The 15,842-nt window shown below is 28.3% G+C and overlaps 1 pseudogene; it reads right to left on the minus strand.

Annotated features, from left to right (window-relative positions):
* Positions 1 to 15,057: 15,057 nt before the first annotated feature.
* On the minus strand, positions 15,058 to 15,642 carry LOC100258424 (auxin-binding protein ABP19a-like; annotated as a pseudogene).
* Between the last annotated feature and the right edge of the window lie 200 nt (positions 15,643 to 15,842).

Genomic DNA, 15,842 nt, shown 5'->3' on the forward strand with positions numbered 1-15,842 from the left:
ATCTGTTGTACTATCTTAAGAATTGTGCTGTTCATACTAAGATTTTGATGTCAAAATCATCTGATAATATCGACTTATATTTTACTTTATATGGTCTAATCTCTACAAATGATTCACCTCAATATCACATTGGGCATCTACCCTTGTATAGGATAGGGACTTTTCTCAATAGTACAGTAATTTAAAAAAGTTATGCTTAAATTATTGTAGTAAAAGAAGTTATTACAAATATATGGTAGAGAGAGGAGAGAGGGTGAGAGAGAGGAGAGAGGAGAGAGGGTGGACGGTTCCATGAAAAAATATATATATATATATATTTTAAAAAATTCTCAAATTAAAAAAAAAAAAGACAATTATTCAAGGAAACTCGTCTCTTGAAGAGACGAGTTCCCATTAAAAAAAATACATATATTTTTAAAAAATTCACAAATTAAAAAAAAAAAAAATTGGAACTAAAGGGAACTCGTCTAAAGAGACGAGTTCCCATGGGAAAAAAAAATATATTATTTTTTTAAAATATATTTTTTATTTAAAAAAAATCCCAAAAAAAAAAAATTCCTAAAGGGAACTCGTCTCTTCAAGAGACGAGTTCCCTTGGGAAAAAATATATTTTTTATTTTAAAAAATCCCAAATTAAAAAAAAAAAAAAACACAATTCCAAAGGGAACTCGTCTCTTCAAGAGACGAGTTCCCATGTAAAAAAATATATATTTTTTAAAAATATATATATTAAAAAAAAAAAAAAAACAATTCCTCAAAATTGAACTCGTCTCTTCAAGAGACGAGTTCCCATGTAAAAAAAATATTTTTTTTTAAAAAATATATATATTTAAAAAAAAATTTCCTAAAGGGAACTCGTCTCTTGAAGAGACGAGTTCCCATGTAAAAAAAAATATATTTTTTTAAATATATATTAAAAAAAAAAAACAATTGCTCAAAATTCCTAAAGGGAACTCGTCTCTTCAAGAGACGAGTTCCCATGTAAAAAAAAAAAAATTAAAAATATATATATTTAAAAAAAAAAAAATTTCAGAGACGAGTTCCCTTTAGGAAAAAAAATATATTTTTTATTTTAAAAAATCCCAAATTAAAAAAAAAAAAAAAAAAAAAAACACAATTCCAAAGGGAACTCGTCTCTTGAAGAGATGAGTTCCCATGTAAAAAAAATATATTTTTTTTTAAATATATATATTAAAAAAAAAAAAAACAATTCCTCAAAATTCCTAAAGGAAACTCGTCTCTTGTCTCTTCAAGAGACGAGTTCCCATGTAAAAAAAAATGTATATATTTAAAAAAAAAAAAAAAATTCCTAAAGGGAACTCGTCTCTTGAAGAGACGAGTTCCCTTTAGGAAAAAAAAAATATTTTTTTAAAAATATATTTTTTATTTTAAAAATATATTTTTTATTTTAAAAAATCCCAAATTAAAAAAAAAAAAAAAAAAAAAAAAAAAAAAAAAAAACACAATTCCAAAGGGAACTCGTCTCTTCAAGAGACGAGTTCCGATGTAAAAAAAAAAAATATTTTTTTTAAATATATATATTAAAAAAAAAAAAAACAATTCCTCAAAATTCCTAAAGGGAAGTCTCTTCAAGATACGAGTTCCCATGTAAAAAAAAAAAAATTTTAAAAAATATATATATTTAAAAAAAAAATTCCTAAAGTGAACTCGTCTCTATATTTAAAAAAAAATATATATTTTTTATTTTAAAAAATCCCAAATTAAAAAAAAAAAAAAAAAAAAAAAAAACAATTCCAAAGGGAACTCGTCTCTTGAAGAGACGAGTTCCCATGTAAAAAGAAATATATATATTTTTTAAATATATATATTAAAAAAAAAAAAAAAAACAATTCGTCAAGGGAACTCGTCTATTCAAGAGACAAGTTCCTATGTAAAAAAAATATTTTTTTTTAAAATATATATATTTTAAAAAAAAATTTCCTAAAGGGAACTCGTCTCTTCAAGAGACGAGTTCCCATGGGAAAAAAATAAAATATATTTTTTATTTTAAAAAAATCCAAAATTTAAAAAAAAAAAAAAAAATTCCTAAAGGTCGTCTCTTGAAGAGTCGAGTTACCATGGAAAAAAAATATATATTTTTTTTAAATATATTTTTTATTTTAAAAAAATGAAAAAAAAATATATTTTTTTTAAAATATATTTTTTATTTAAAAAAAATCCCAAATTATAAAAAATAAATAAATAAAAATTCCTAAAGGGAAATCGTCTCTTGAAGAGACGAGAGACGAGTTCAAAAAAAATATTTTTTTTTTAAATATATTTTTTATTTAAAAAAAATCCCAAATTAAAAAAAAAAAAAAAAAAAAAAAAAAAACCAATTCATCAAGGGAACTCGTCTATTCAAGAGACGAGTTCCTATGGAAAAAAAATATATTTTTTTTTAAATATAGTTTTTATTTTAAAAAAATCCCAAATTAAAAATAAAAATAAAAATAAAAAAAACAATTCCTCAAGGTAACTCATCTCTTGGAAAAAAAATATTTTTTTAAAAAAAATATATTTTTTATTTAAAAAAAATTCCCAAATAAAAGAAAAAAAAAACAATTCCTCAAGTCAACTTTTCTCTTCATATATATATTTTTTTTTTTAAATTCCCAAATAAAAAAAAAGAAAAAAAAAATAAAGGAATTTTTTTTAAAAAAAAAAAAATATATATATATATATATATATATATATTTTTTTTTAAAAATTCCCAAATTAAAAAAAAAAAAAAAACAAAAGAATTTCCTCAAGGGAAAAAAAATATATATTTTTTAAAAAAATATATATATTTTTTTAAAAAAAATTTCCTCAAGGGAACTCGTCTCTTTATGAAAAAAATTAGTTTTAAAAAAAAAACAATCTCAAATTAAAAATATATATTTTCAATGTCATTAAAGCGGCTTTTTCTGCTTAAAAATAAAATTATTTCAAACAAAAATTAGATTTTTAGGAGATGAAATTTTTCAAGGAAAAACAAATAAAATAAAAGATAAAAAACAATTGCAAAGATTTTTAGGTTATTTAAATTATATTTCTGATTACTTCAAAGATTTCAGAATGAACCCTTCTTATATTACTTAGAAAAATAGACCTGCACACCTGCATGGACTGAGCATCAAAAGTCACATCAAAAGTCATGAATAGTAGTGAATAGTAGTATTTGTCTACTTTCTACTACTTTGCAAGCAACGTGGAGGATGGGAAAGTAAAGTGAATTTTTCTCTTTTCAAGTCTTTGACAAAGAAAATAAATTCTCCCTCTGCAGACTTCAGTACCCAGCTGTCTCTACACGTGATGGATTTCAAACTTTTTCAAGATTGCAGATTCAATAGAATTTCAAGTCCGAATCCTCGCCTATAAATAGAGCCTCAACTTTCTTCATAAGCAGAGCAGAAAAAGAGCAAAAAAAATTTAGAGAGTGCAAAATTTTGAGAGTTCAAAAAATTTTCTCTTGTAATTTTCTTTTTTAGTCTGAGTCATCCCTCCCTCTGCTGTAAACCAGCCCGTAATCATCAACTCTCTGTAAGGTATGTTTTCAATAAACAAATTTTTCATATTCAAATATTTGTGTTATTGTGTTTAAATTTTTGCAATAAATTATACAGTATTATAAATTAAATATTTCTGTTGTTTTTATAGTTGAAGATTATTAGACAGAATTAATTATTACGTGCATGAATTAATTATTGTTTACGTGAATTAATTTAGACAGAATTAATTATTACGTGCATGAATTAATTATTGTTTACATGAATTAATTTAAATAAATTTAGTAATGGTGGTTAGTGTGAAATTATTAAAAAATTAATATTATTTTTAAATTATTGAAATAATTCTTGTAAGATATTGATAGCTAAAAATTAAAAATAAATAAAAGTAGAAATAAAACTAAATTATTATTTGATTTATTTAAATGGATATTTTAATGTATAATATATATATATATATATCAAAGAAATTTTCTATAATATAACATAGTAACAGTGAGTATTAAATGTATATATAATATATATATTTAAATATTTAAATATTACATAAATTTAAATATCTATTTTAACAAAGAAAAGAAATATATAATTGTAAAATGTTAGAATATATAATAAAATAAAATAAATAAATTTATTAATGGTTATTAGTGTTAAATTATTTTTTTTCATATAATATTATTTAAAAAATATTAAATTAAAAGAAATTTAAGTAGAACATTATCGAAATTATGAATTTATCTTCTATATTTTATGAAAAATAATATTAGTATTAAATTATTGAAATAATTCTTCTCAGATATTGAGACCAAAATATAAAAAATAAATAAAACTAAAATATTATTTGATTTATTTAAATGGATATTTTAATGTATAATATATCTATATATATATATATATATATATTTTTATAATATAAAATAGTAACAGTGAGTATGAAAGGTATATAATATATATTTAAATGTTAAAATATTATATACATTTAAATATCCATTTTTAAAAGAGAAAAGAAATATATAATTGTAAAATGTTAGAATATTAAAATATTAAAAAATATTTGAATGATGCAGGAAATACATTCTCATGGATCCTGGACCAGTAGATAGTTCAGTTCTATATAACCAGGAAATACACCGATCTTCACTTATATGGAAAGGAAATGATCCCGGAGAGCTCCATTGTCGACGTCGTGAAGCCAGTTTTTTTCATAATAGTGTTTTGGATGCACGTATCATTCCATATTTGCAACAATCTGGATTCTACGGTGTTGCTCGATTAGGTTTTATTTCATTGGATTGGCATCTTATTACAGCATTCATAGAGAGATGGCGTCCTGAGACCCACACTTTCCATGTACCTCAGGGAGAGTGTACCATCACACTTCAAGATGTTAGCATTATTTTAGGCTTACCAATTGATGGTGTTGCAGTTACCGGTACCACGTGCTTAGATTGGAGAGAGGTGTGTGCCACTCTATTAGGAGTGGTGCCTGGAGATAGAGATATATCTGGACAAAGACTTCGTTTGATGTGGTTGACAGAACATTTTCCTTCATTGCCACCTGATGCTGATGTGGAGTCCGTGAGATGCTATGCTAGGGCATTCATCTTACAGTTGATTGGAGGTTTTCTTTTTGCGGATAAATCAAACAATAGAGTACACTTAATGTTTTTACCACTACTTCAGGATTTTGGAGTTATTGGTACTTACAGTTGGGGTAGTGCTTGCCTAGCTTGGCTATATCGAGAGATGTGTCGAGCATCCCGTATTGATGCACATGATGTATCAGGTCCTCTGATTTTGTTACAGTTATGGATATGAGATAGATTTCCTTTTATGGCACCTATGCGCTTACATCCGACACCACATGATGAAGTGCTGCCACAACCACCTTTAGGCATGCGGTATGTATTCAACCATAGTTATAGCATATGTAAACACATATATGCATAAATAAACAATTACTAAAACCTTTAATATATATTCTTTTTGTAGTTGGAGAGATGAATTCCGTACTACTTCGACGCCTATGCATGTGCTATCCCAGTATAGATATCTACTTGATCGACTTATGCCAGAGCAAGTGATAAATTCATTATTTTGAATAATTTTTTTAAACGATTTATAATGAAATTATTATTAAATAATGTGAGTTATATTTCAAATTTAATTGCAGATTATATGGGAGCCATATACTGATGATGTCATCTCTGCACTCCCAGATTACTGTACTATTGCCTCGGACTTGTGGTTAACTATTTCACTCCTTATCTGTTTCCACATAGTGGAGTGACATAGACCTGATCGTGTTTTGCGGCAATTTGGGCTAGTACAACATATTCCCGAGCAATGCGATACAGAATTGGGCTTACATAGATATGATTTGAGGGGTCGACATGATTTTGATTGGATGAGTATTCATCACCACTATATTCAAAGGTGGGAGGCTAGGTACAATCATCTTGCTAGAGCTGAGGCAACATATACTTCGTACGGGTATAACCACCCATATATGGTGTGGTATCGTTCGATCACTCGCCTTTTTTTGACTCCACATGGATTTTCGTGGGAGATAGTGGTAATTACAATGTCTTTTTATTTATTACTATATTTTCTTCTTATTACAAAAACATTTAACTTTTTATTCTTAATTCTTACAGAACCGCAGTTTGCAACAAATACATTTATGGACTTCTCCAGCTACACCGAATATCGGTCATCGTGATGCAATTCATCAATTATGTGCAACCACTTTAGAGGCTATACACGATGCTGATTGGTTAGTTATTCCCCCTAATGTTGTTGATATGGAGAGACAATCATCGGATGAGGAGGTTGGGATAAGAGATGGTGGGATGCGGACTAGGGGTGGTGGGATGCGGACTAGGGGTGGTGGGGTGCGGACTAGGGGTGGTGGGATGCGGACTAGAGGTGGTGGGGTCCGGAGTAGAGGTGGTGGGGTACGGATTAGACGTTCAGAGATCCACGAGGCCGATGAGTTTCTTATTCCCCCCAATGTCATTGATGCGGAGAGACATTCATCAGATGAGGAGGTTGGGATGACAGATATTGGGGTACGGACCAGAGGTGGTGGGGTGCGGACTAGAGGTGGTGGAGTACATCCTACAGGTGGAGGTGTTCGCACTAGAGGCGGAGGTGTACGAACACGTGGAGGCCATATTTATGATGATCCACACTTCCATAGTGATGATGTAGCTATACATTTTCCACCATCAGCTCTACAACATTCTTCCTTCAATTTTTCTACACCACTTGACCAGTCATTGCCTTATTCATCAGTTCCATCCATTGCTGAGGGGGTGATACAGGAAGATGTTGGGACATCATTCATGCAGGAGATATTGCATTCTTATATTGATGGGCCTTCTTTTCATATACCTATGTCGTCTAGTATCGATGTATCATTTACTCCACCTACAGCACCACTCATTGCTTTGTCACCACAGTCATTAGGACATCCATTTAGAGATGATGTGGCGACACAAATGCAATACTTTCCGTCACCACTTGTTGAACAACAGCTAGAGGCACAATTGCAAGATGAAGGACGTGGACGAGGAAGAGGTCGAGGACGAGGACGGGGACGAAGACAAGGAAATGAAGCAACATTAGATGGTCCCTCAGATCAATCCGAGTTGGAAAGATGTCACCAACGGCCACAACGAAGAAGGAAGCCTCCTTCATGTGGCACACATTGATGACTTTTATATCTTGTATTGTAAATTTTTTTTTTTATTCTTCGTTTATTTGTATTAATGATGAATACTAACTTTTATTGGTTCCTAGTTCATTCTTCGTTTTTTTAAAAAAATATTATTTTTTTTAATGGGAAATCGTCTCTTTTGGAATTTTTTTTTTTTAATAATTTCGGATTTTTAAAAAAAATATATATATTAATTTTTTTTAATGGGAACTCTCTCTTCAAGAGACGAGTTCCTTGAGGATTTTTTTTTTTTGGATTTTTTTTAAAAAAAATTTAATTTTTTTTTATTTTTCATGGGAACTCGTCTCTTTAAGAGACGAGTTCCTTTAAGGATTTTTTTTTTTTTTTTTAAATTTGGGATTTTTTAATTTAAGGATTTTAAAAAAATATTTTTTTTTCCTAAAGGGAACTCGTCTCTTGAAGAGACGAGTTCCCTTTAGGAAATTTTTTTTTTTTAAATATATATATTTTTAAAAAAAAAATTTTTTTTTTACATGGGAACTCGTCTCTTGAAGAGACGAGTTCCCTTTAGGAATTTTGAGGAATTGTTTTTTTTTTTTTTTTTTTTTTTTTTTTTTTTTTTTTTTTTTTTTTTAATATATATATTTAAAAAAAATATTTTTTTTTTACATGGGAACTCGTCTCTTCAAGAGACGAGTTCCCTTTGGAATTGTATTTTTTTTTTTTTTTAATTTGGGATTTTTTAAAATAAAAAATATATTTTTTAAAATAAAAAATATATTTTTTAAAAAAAATATTTGTTTTCCTAAAGGAACTCGTCTCTTGAAATTTTATTTTTTTTAAATATATATATTTTTTAAAAAAAATATTTTTTTTTTTACATTCAAGAGACGAGTTCCTTTAGGAATTTTGAGGAATTTTTTTTTTTAATATATATATTTTTAAAAAAATATATTTTTTTTACATGGGAACTCATCTCTTCTTTGGAATTTTATTTTTTTATTTTTATTTTTTTTTTTAATTTGGGATTTTTTAAAATAAAAAATATATTTTTTAAAAAAAAATATTTTTTTTCCTAAAGGGAACTTGTCTCTTCAAGAGACGAGTTCCGTTGAGGATTTTTTTTTTCTATATTTGGGATTTTTTTTAAAAATATATTATTTTTTTCATGAGAAATCGTCTCGATTAAAAAAAACTTTAATTTAAATAATTAAATTTTCAACTGGAACTTACAATATCATTGAGCGGTTGTGTTAGAAGACTCCCCTCTATTAGGACATTTTCGCCGATTGTGACCCTCTTGTTTACAAAGCCCACATCGCAATTTAACACTTGGTTCTCTCCAATCCATTTCATTCCTAATCCTTGAAGATCTTGGTCTTCCTTTATCACGTACTAGAGTTGGATTAGGATGAACAATTGGAAAATTAGGCTCTGGCCAATAGGCTTGATGTGGAATTGGATTGAATTGAGGTGTATAGCAACAAGCATATACATCCATCCTATAATGTTTGTCAACAAATTGCCAACTATCAATCCTTGCACGTGCACATACAGCCAACACATGTGAACATGGTATACCAAATGATTGCCATTTATTACAAGTACATGTTCTTTCTTTCAACTTCACAATTTGTATATTGTTTCCTTTATCCATATGAAACCCATGGGAAGCAGTTGTAACTTCAAATATCTCATTTGAACGGTGAAAAATATTGGCAGTGTGTCCACTAGCCCTTGATTGATATTTTGTTATTTTGTTAATGGCATAGGAAGTATACAAATCTCCATTTGCCATTTGAGTTTGTATCTCTGTTCGACGAGTCTCGAAATATGAAACACAACGATAGAAAGTTAATCGAACAAAAGCAGTGATAGGCAACATTCTAGCCCCTTTGAGCACTCCATTTATGCATTCAGCAATATTTGTAGTCATCCACCCATACCGATGTCCTCCATCATGTGCCAAAGTCCATTTCTTTGTGTCCAACCTGTTAAACCATTCTAAACATTTCTCATCTAATCGTTTTAACTCAGTCATACATGCCTCATACTTTCGTGGTTAATGTTGAGACCCTGCTCTATACACTAAGTCTTTTAACATCTTATTTCTATATTTATCATTGAAATTGCTTGCCACATGCCTAAGACAATATTGATGGTGTGCATAAGGCGGGCTCCAACCAACACTAGGATCCCTAATGGCGGCTTGTATTCCTACATGACGATCTGAAATAAGACATATGTCTTCTCTTTGTGTGACTTGAGTCCTTAATATATAAAGAAACCAAGACCAACTATCTGATGATTCCTCTTCAACTATTGCAAATGCTAGAGGGAAGATATGACCATTAGCATCGATTGATATTGCAATCAAAAGTTTCCCTATGTATTTTCCATATAAAAAAGTACCGTCTATTTGTATTATTGGTCTACAATGCTTAAATCCTTCAACACATACCCCAAAAGCCCAGAACACACGCATAAAACGTACATTTCCATTGCAACCTGCTAGTAATGATGTCTTCCAAACAACCTTAGTCCCAGGGTTAGTAAGTTTAACAATATTCATCCACCTAGGTAAAGTTTGGTAAGATTCATCCCAATCACCAAATATCCTTATCATTGCTTTCCTCTTTGCTTCCCAAATCCTCTTGTAATGAACATTATAACCAAATTTATCTTTCACTATTTGATGTAATGCAGCAATTGAAATTGTGTGATCACTTTGGACTACATTTTGAACTTCTCGTGCAATGAAGGTTGAGTCTAATTGTGAGTGGTCTTGTGATAGTTTAGGGTAAACACAAGTGTGAGGACCTATGTACTTTGTTATCTCAAACAAACCATGACATTTACGACGACATGCACGAAGCCTCCAATTACAACCCTCAGACCATTTTTTACACTTTACAGCCCAAATATCTGGCTCAGATTCAATAACAATCAAATGTTGATTCCTACATATAGAATAACGTTTAACAGCATATTGTAAGTCTACCTTACTCTCAAACCGCAAACCCTTAAACAATTCATCTGATTCATTCCATAAGCCAGTGCGTGCTATTAAATCCTTGTCAGCGATGGAGTTAATTACATCCCAATTCAATTCTCTAAATATTGGGGAAGGGACATCATGTTCACCACCACCTAGCAATGATGCATCATTTTCTGTATTTTCATTATCCTCCATGTCCATAATATCCTCATTACCATCATCTTCATCAAATAACTCTACATTGTCATCATCATTTCCAGGTAAAATATCAACATAATTTCCAACTGTCATTACAATTGACTCAGTAACCCCTGCCATATCTACCCTAACTGTAGGTTCCATATCATTATCATAACTTTGCATATACTTAGGGGAAGATGTGTTATTTTCTACCATATGTTGACTTGGACCTAGACTTTCAATATGCAATGGGGTAGTAAAGCTACTAGGCACAGGGTGATAATCAATGGAAGAAGTTTGACAATACATTTCAATAGTATTTGGAGGAGGAGATTGTGCGACAACAGTGAACATTATCCTTACATCACCATCATCTCGAATAGGCAAAGGGACATAATTAACAGTACCATTTCCATTTGGAAAGGGAACTGGATATCGAAACACCATATTTAACTTGGTATAAGTACGATTAATATTCAGAGCATGACACAATTTTGTTTCTAACTCATCAAATGTTATCATACTATTGATTAAAACACCTTTATCAGGAGGACGATTATAACTTACCCCAAATTCACAACCAATAATTTCACCCCTGGTATAGCACAACACCGTGGTGTAACCGTCCATTATAAAACCTATTCAAAAGATCAACAAAAAATATCATCATCAATAAACTTTATGATAATAAACAATATATATTTTGCAAATCTATTTTACTAATATTACGGTGCATTGTCCATTACAATATATTTCTTTTCTTTTTAAAAAGGGATATTTAAATGTATTTAATATAACATTTTAAATGTCCATTTACATATTTAAGATAAGACCAACTCTCGGATAATGTTCTACTTATATTTCTTATATTTTTATATTTTTTTAATTAATATTATATGCAAAAAAATAATTTAATACTAACAACCATTACTAAATTTATTTATTTTCTTTTATTATATATTCTAACATTTTACAATTATCTATTTCTTTTCTTTTTTAAAATAGATATGAAATGTATATAATATTTGAATATTTAAATATATATAATTTACTATTTTATATTATACACAATTATTTTATACATATATATTATATTAAAATATCCAATTAAATAAATCAAATAATATTTTTAATTTAAATATACTTTAATTTATTTTTAATTTTTAGCTCTCAATTTCTTACAAGAATTTTTTCAATAATTTAAAACTAATGTTAATTTTTATAAACTATAGAATACAAACTCAAAATTTCGAATAATGTTATACTTATATTTCTTATATTTTAATATATATACATATATATAATGTATGCAAAAAAATAATTTCAAAATAATTTCACACTAATAATATTATATATTATAACATTTTACAATTATATATTTCTTTTCTTTGTTAAAATGGACATTTAAATGTATATAATATTTTAATATTTTAATATTTTAATATTTAAATATATATTATATACCTTTAATACTCACTGTTACTATGTTATATTATAGAAAATTACTCGTATATATATTATACATTAAATAGCCATTTAAATAAATCAAATAATATTTTAGTTTTATTTCTACTTTTATTTATTTTTATTTTTTAGTTCTCAATATCTTACAAGAATTATTTCAATAATTTAAGACCAATATTAATTTTTTTATAATATAGAAGATAAATTCATAATTTCAGATAATGTTATACTTAAATTTCTTATATTTTAATATTTTTTAAATAATATTAAATGCAAAAAAATAATTTAACACTAACCACCATTACTAAATTTATTTATTTATTTTATTTTATTATATATTCTAACATTGTACAATTATTATATGTTTCTTATCTTTTCTTTTTTAAAATGGATATTTAAATGTATTACACAATAAATATGAAATAAAGGAAAAAATATTACCTATCAATAAAAACAAACTGATATAATAATAAAAAGGCATAAATATTACCTACCAATAAAAACTGATATAATAATAAAAGCTATATATCATAAAATAAAATAAAGCAAAAATATTACCTTAGAAGATATGCTCAAATTCTACCAAAGGTGAAAAACTGAGAAGTGAAAATTTCAGTTTCAAGTGGGAAGAGTGGGAAAATGTAAGTGAAGAAGTTTCAAGTGGGAAGAATGGGAAAATGTAAGTGAAGACGTTTGAAGGTGAAAATGAGAATGAAGAAGGTAATTTATAGTGTTTGAGAAGTTGTAAAAAGGTATGATGAGTGGTTAAAATTTGAGTTTAAAATGGAATTGGTAGAGTGTAACGGTATGATACCAACGTTCTTCTTCGAAATAGCTAGCCCGAAATAGCAAACGGTCTAGTTATGATAGCAAACGGGTTACCTATGATAGCAAACAGTGTTGTTCAAAATAGCAACGGTATTGTTCATAGCAAACGACTTACCTATGAAGAGATGATTTCCTTTTTGGATTTTTTTTTTTTATATATAATTTGGGATTTTTTTTAATGAAGAGACGATTTCCCTTTTGGAATATTTTTTTTTTATTTTTTATTTATAATTTGGGATTTTAAAAAACAAATTTAAAAATATTAATTTTTTTAAAGAGACTATTTTCCCTTTGAAATTTTTTTTTTTAATATTTGGGATTTTTTAAAAAACATATATTAATTTTTTTTTATTTTGGGAATTTTTTTAAATATATATATTCATGGAAGTTCTGAGGAAATTTCTTTTTTTTTTCTTTTTTTCTTTTTTTAAATTTGGGATTTTTTTTAAATAAAAAATATATTTTAAAAAAAAATATTTTTTTCCCCATGGAACATTTTTTTTTACATGGAACTCGTCTCTTGAAGAGACGAGTTCCCTTTAGGAATTTTTTTTTTTTTTTTTTAATTTGGGATTTTTTTTAAATAAAAAATATATTTTAAAAAAAATATTTTTTTTTCCCTTGGGAACTCGTCTCTTGAAGAGACGAGTTCCCATTAGGGAATTTTTTTTTTTTTAATATATATAATTTTAAAAAAAATATATTTGTTTTTACATGGGAACTCGTCTCTTCAAGAGACGAGTTCCCTTTAGGAATTTTGAGGAATTGTTTTTTTTTTTTTTTTTTTTTTTTTTTTTTTTTTTTTTTTTTAATATATATATTTTTTATAAAAAAAAAAAATTTTTACATGGGAACTCGTCTCTTGAAGAGACGAGTTCCCTTTGGAATTGTGTTTTTGAAGAGACGAGTTCCCTTTGGAATTGTGTTTTTTTTTTTTTTTCTTTTTAATTTGGGATTTTTGAAAATAAAAAATATAATTTTTAAAAAAAATATTTTTTTTTCCTAAAGGGAACTCGTCTCTGAAATCTTCAAGAGACGAGTTCCCTTTAGGAATTTTGAGGATTTTTTTTTTTTTAATATATATTTAAAAAAAAATATTTTTTTCCCTTTGGAATTGTGTTTTTTTTTTTTTTTAATTTGGGATTTTTTAAAATAAAAAAAAGACGAGTTCCCTTTAGGAATTTTTTTTTTTAAATATATTTTTTTTACATGGGAACTCGTCTCTTCAAGAGACGAGTTCCCTTTGGAATTGTGTTTTTTTTTTTTTTTTTTTAATTTGGGATTTTTTAAAATAAAAAATATATTTTTTAAAAAATATTTTTTTTTTCCAAAGGGAACTCGTCTCTTGAAGAGACGAGTTCCCTTTAGGAATTTTTTTTTTTTTTTTGGGATTTTTTTAAATAAAAAATATATTTTAAAAAAATAATATATATTTTTTCCCATGGGAACTCGTCTCTTCAGACGAGTTCCCTTTAGTTCCAAATTTTTTTTTTTTTAAATTTGTGAATTTTTTAAAAATATATATATTTTTTTTAATGGGAACTCGTCTCTTGAAGAGACGAGTTCCCTTGAATAATTGTCTTTGGGAATTTTTTTAAATATATATATATATATATTCATGGAGGAACTCGTCTCTTCAAGAGACGAGTTCCCTTTTTTAAAAAATTTTATCCGTTCACCCTCTCTCCTCTCTCCTCTCTCCTATGTGGCAAAAACTACCATATATTTGTAATAACTTCTTCTACTACAATAATTTAAGCATAACTTTTTTAAATTACTGTACTATTGAGAAAAGTCCTATAGGATAAAAACCCCACAGAGGCATTACAACTTTTCAGTCAGAAATGTTTGAGGGTCAATGACATGGATATATATATGACAATGAAAAACAATATGGTACAATAATCCAAAAAATAGAACAGGTATCAATTCTGATCATATGTGAATGGATAATGGATAATGTTTAAATGTAGCTTGCCATGGTTTCTACTGCTAATCAGCAAAATTTTCCTTGTCAGTTTCTTTTTCAACATGTAGTTGGTTCTCCTTTCTCACTTCTTAATTATATGCTAAAATCATTTTTCAGTTCTATTCACTTTCTTAGCTCTAAGGGGCATTATGCCCACTTGGTATAACGTTTATTTCTCCTCTGAAACTTATGCCAAAGTCAAGTATATACTGAGGTTGGTTTCTGCAGTAGTTAATCATAGGATGAAACCCAAGTAGATTTTAATAGTAGTGATAGAAACATTAGTAGATTGTAATCTCACACTGGAAAACCAAATATAGGACTCCACGCATGCCATGGTTCCAAAGAATCAATAGCTTGAAAGACTGCAGTAAGATGAACAGACTAAAGTGATTACATACTTAAGGAATGGAGGTGACAAGAAACAAGTTCTTGCCAAGCTTAATTACCCAGAAGGCAAGTTGTTGCTAAACAGTGCATTGCTGAGGACTTGTAGGCCAGGGTTTGAAGTACTGAAGCTAGACCAGAGAAGTGCTGGTACCGGACCAGAATTCACCTGGAAATGCAGCAACCCTTTAGAGAAAACCATAATATCCCCCTTTTTGAGTGTCTTCGTGTAGGCAATATTATTCAAAGAAATGAAACCAGCATTGATAGAGCCCTCAGGAATAAGTAATATCTCTGAAGCACCAGAGTGACTATGCATTGGAATCACACCACCACAGGATAGGTCCAATCGTGCCATGGCAGACCAAGACCATTTAGGCCTGGCAATAGGTCAACAAATGCTGTGTTGAACGCAGATTTGACAATGTCTGAGAAGTTTCCAGCCACATTTAGGCCTGAATACACAAAGTCATCAACTACTACTTCTTCAGGCACCTTGCACTGGTAGCCTGCAGGGCCTTGTGTGGCTTTGAAGTCTGCCACACACAAGTCTTTGGCTGCTGCAAGAGAGGAGGACAAAAGGAAAGAAAATAAGAGAAGAATGTGAAGCATTTTCACTGGTGATTTTGGTATCTGATGGCTTCGGCTATCAATACTAGGCTTTGGTGCAATTGAAGCACTTAGATCCAGGCCCATATATATACAATGAACAAATGAAAACCACTTGTCATTTCAGTTCTTGGTAACCCCCTTTTCACATCAGACAACGAAAACAATTTGTTTCATATCCCTTACTGATCACAAGTTGGTGAGACTTCAACTTCATAATGGCCTGATCCCCTT

The sequence above is a fragment of the Vitis vinifera genome, chromosome 9 (assembly GCF_030704535.1).
Source record: "Vitis vinifera cultivar Pinot Noir 40024 chromosome 9, ASM3070453v1".
In the NCBI taxonomy this organism is placed as follows: Eukaryota; Viridiplantae; Streptophyta; class Magnoliopsida; order Vitales; family Vitaceae; genus Vitis; species Vitis vinifera.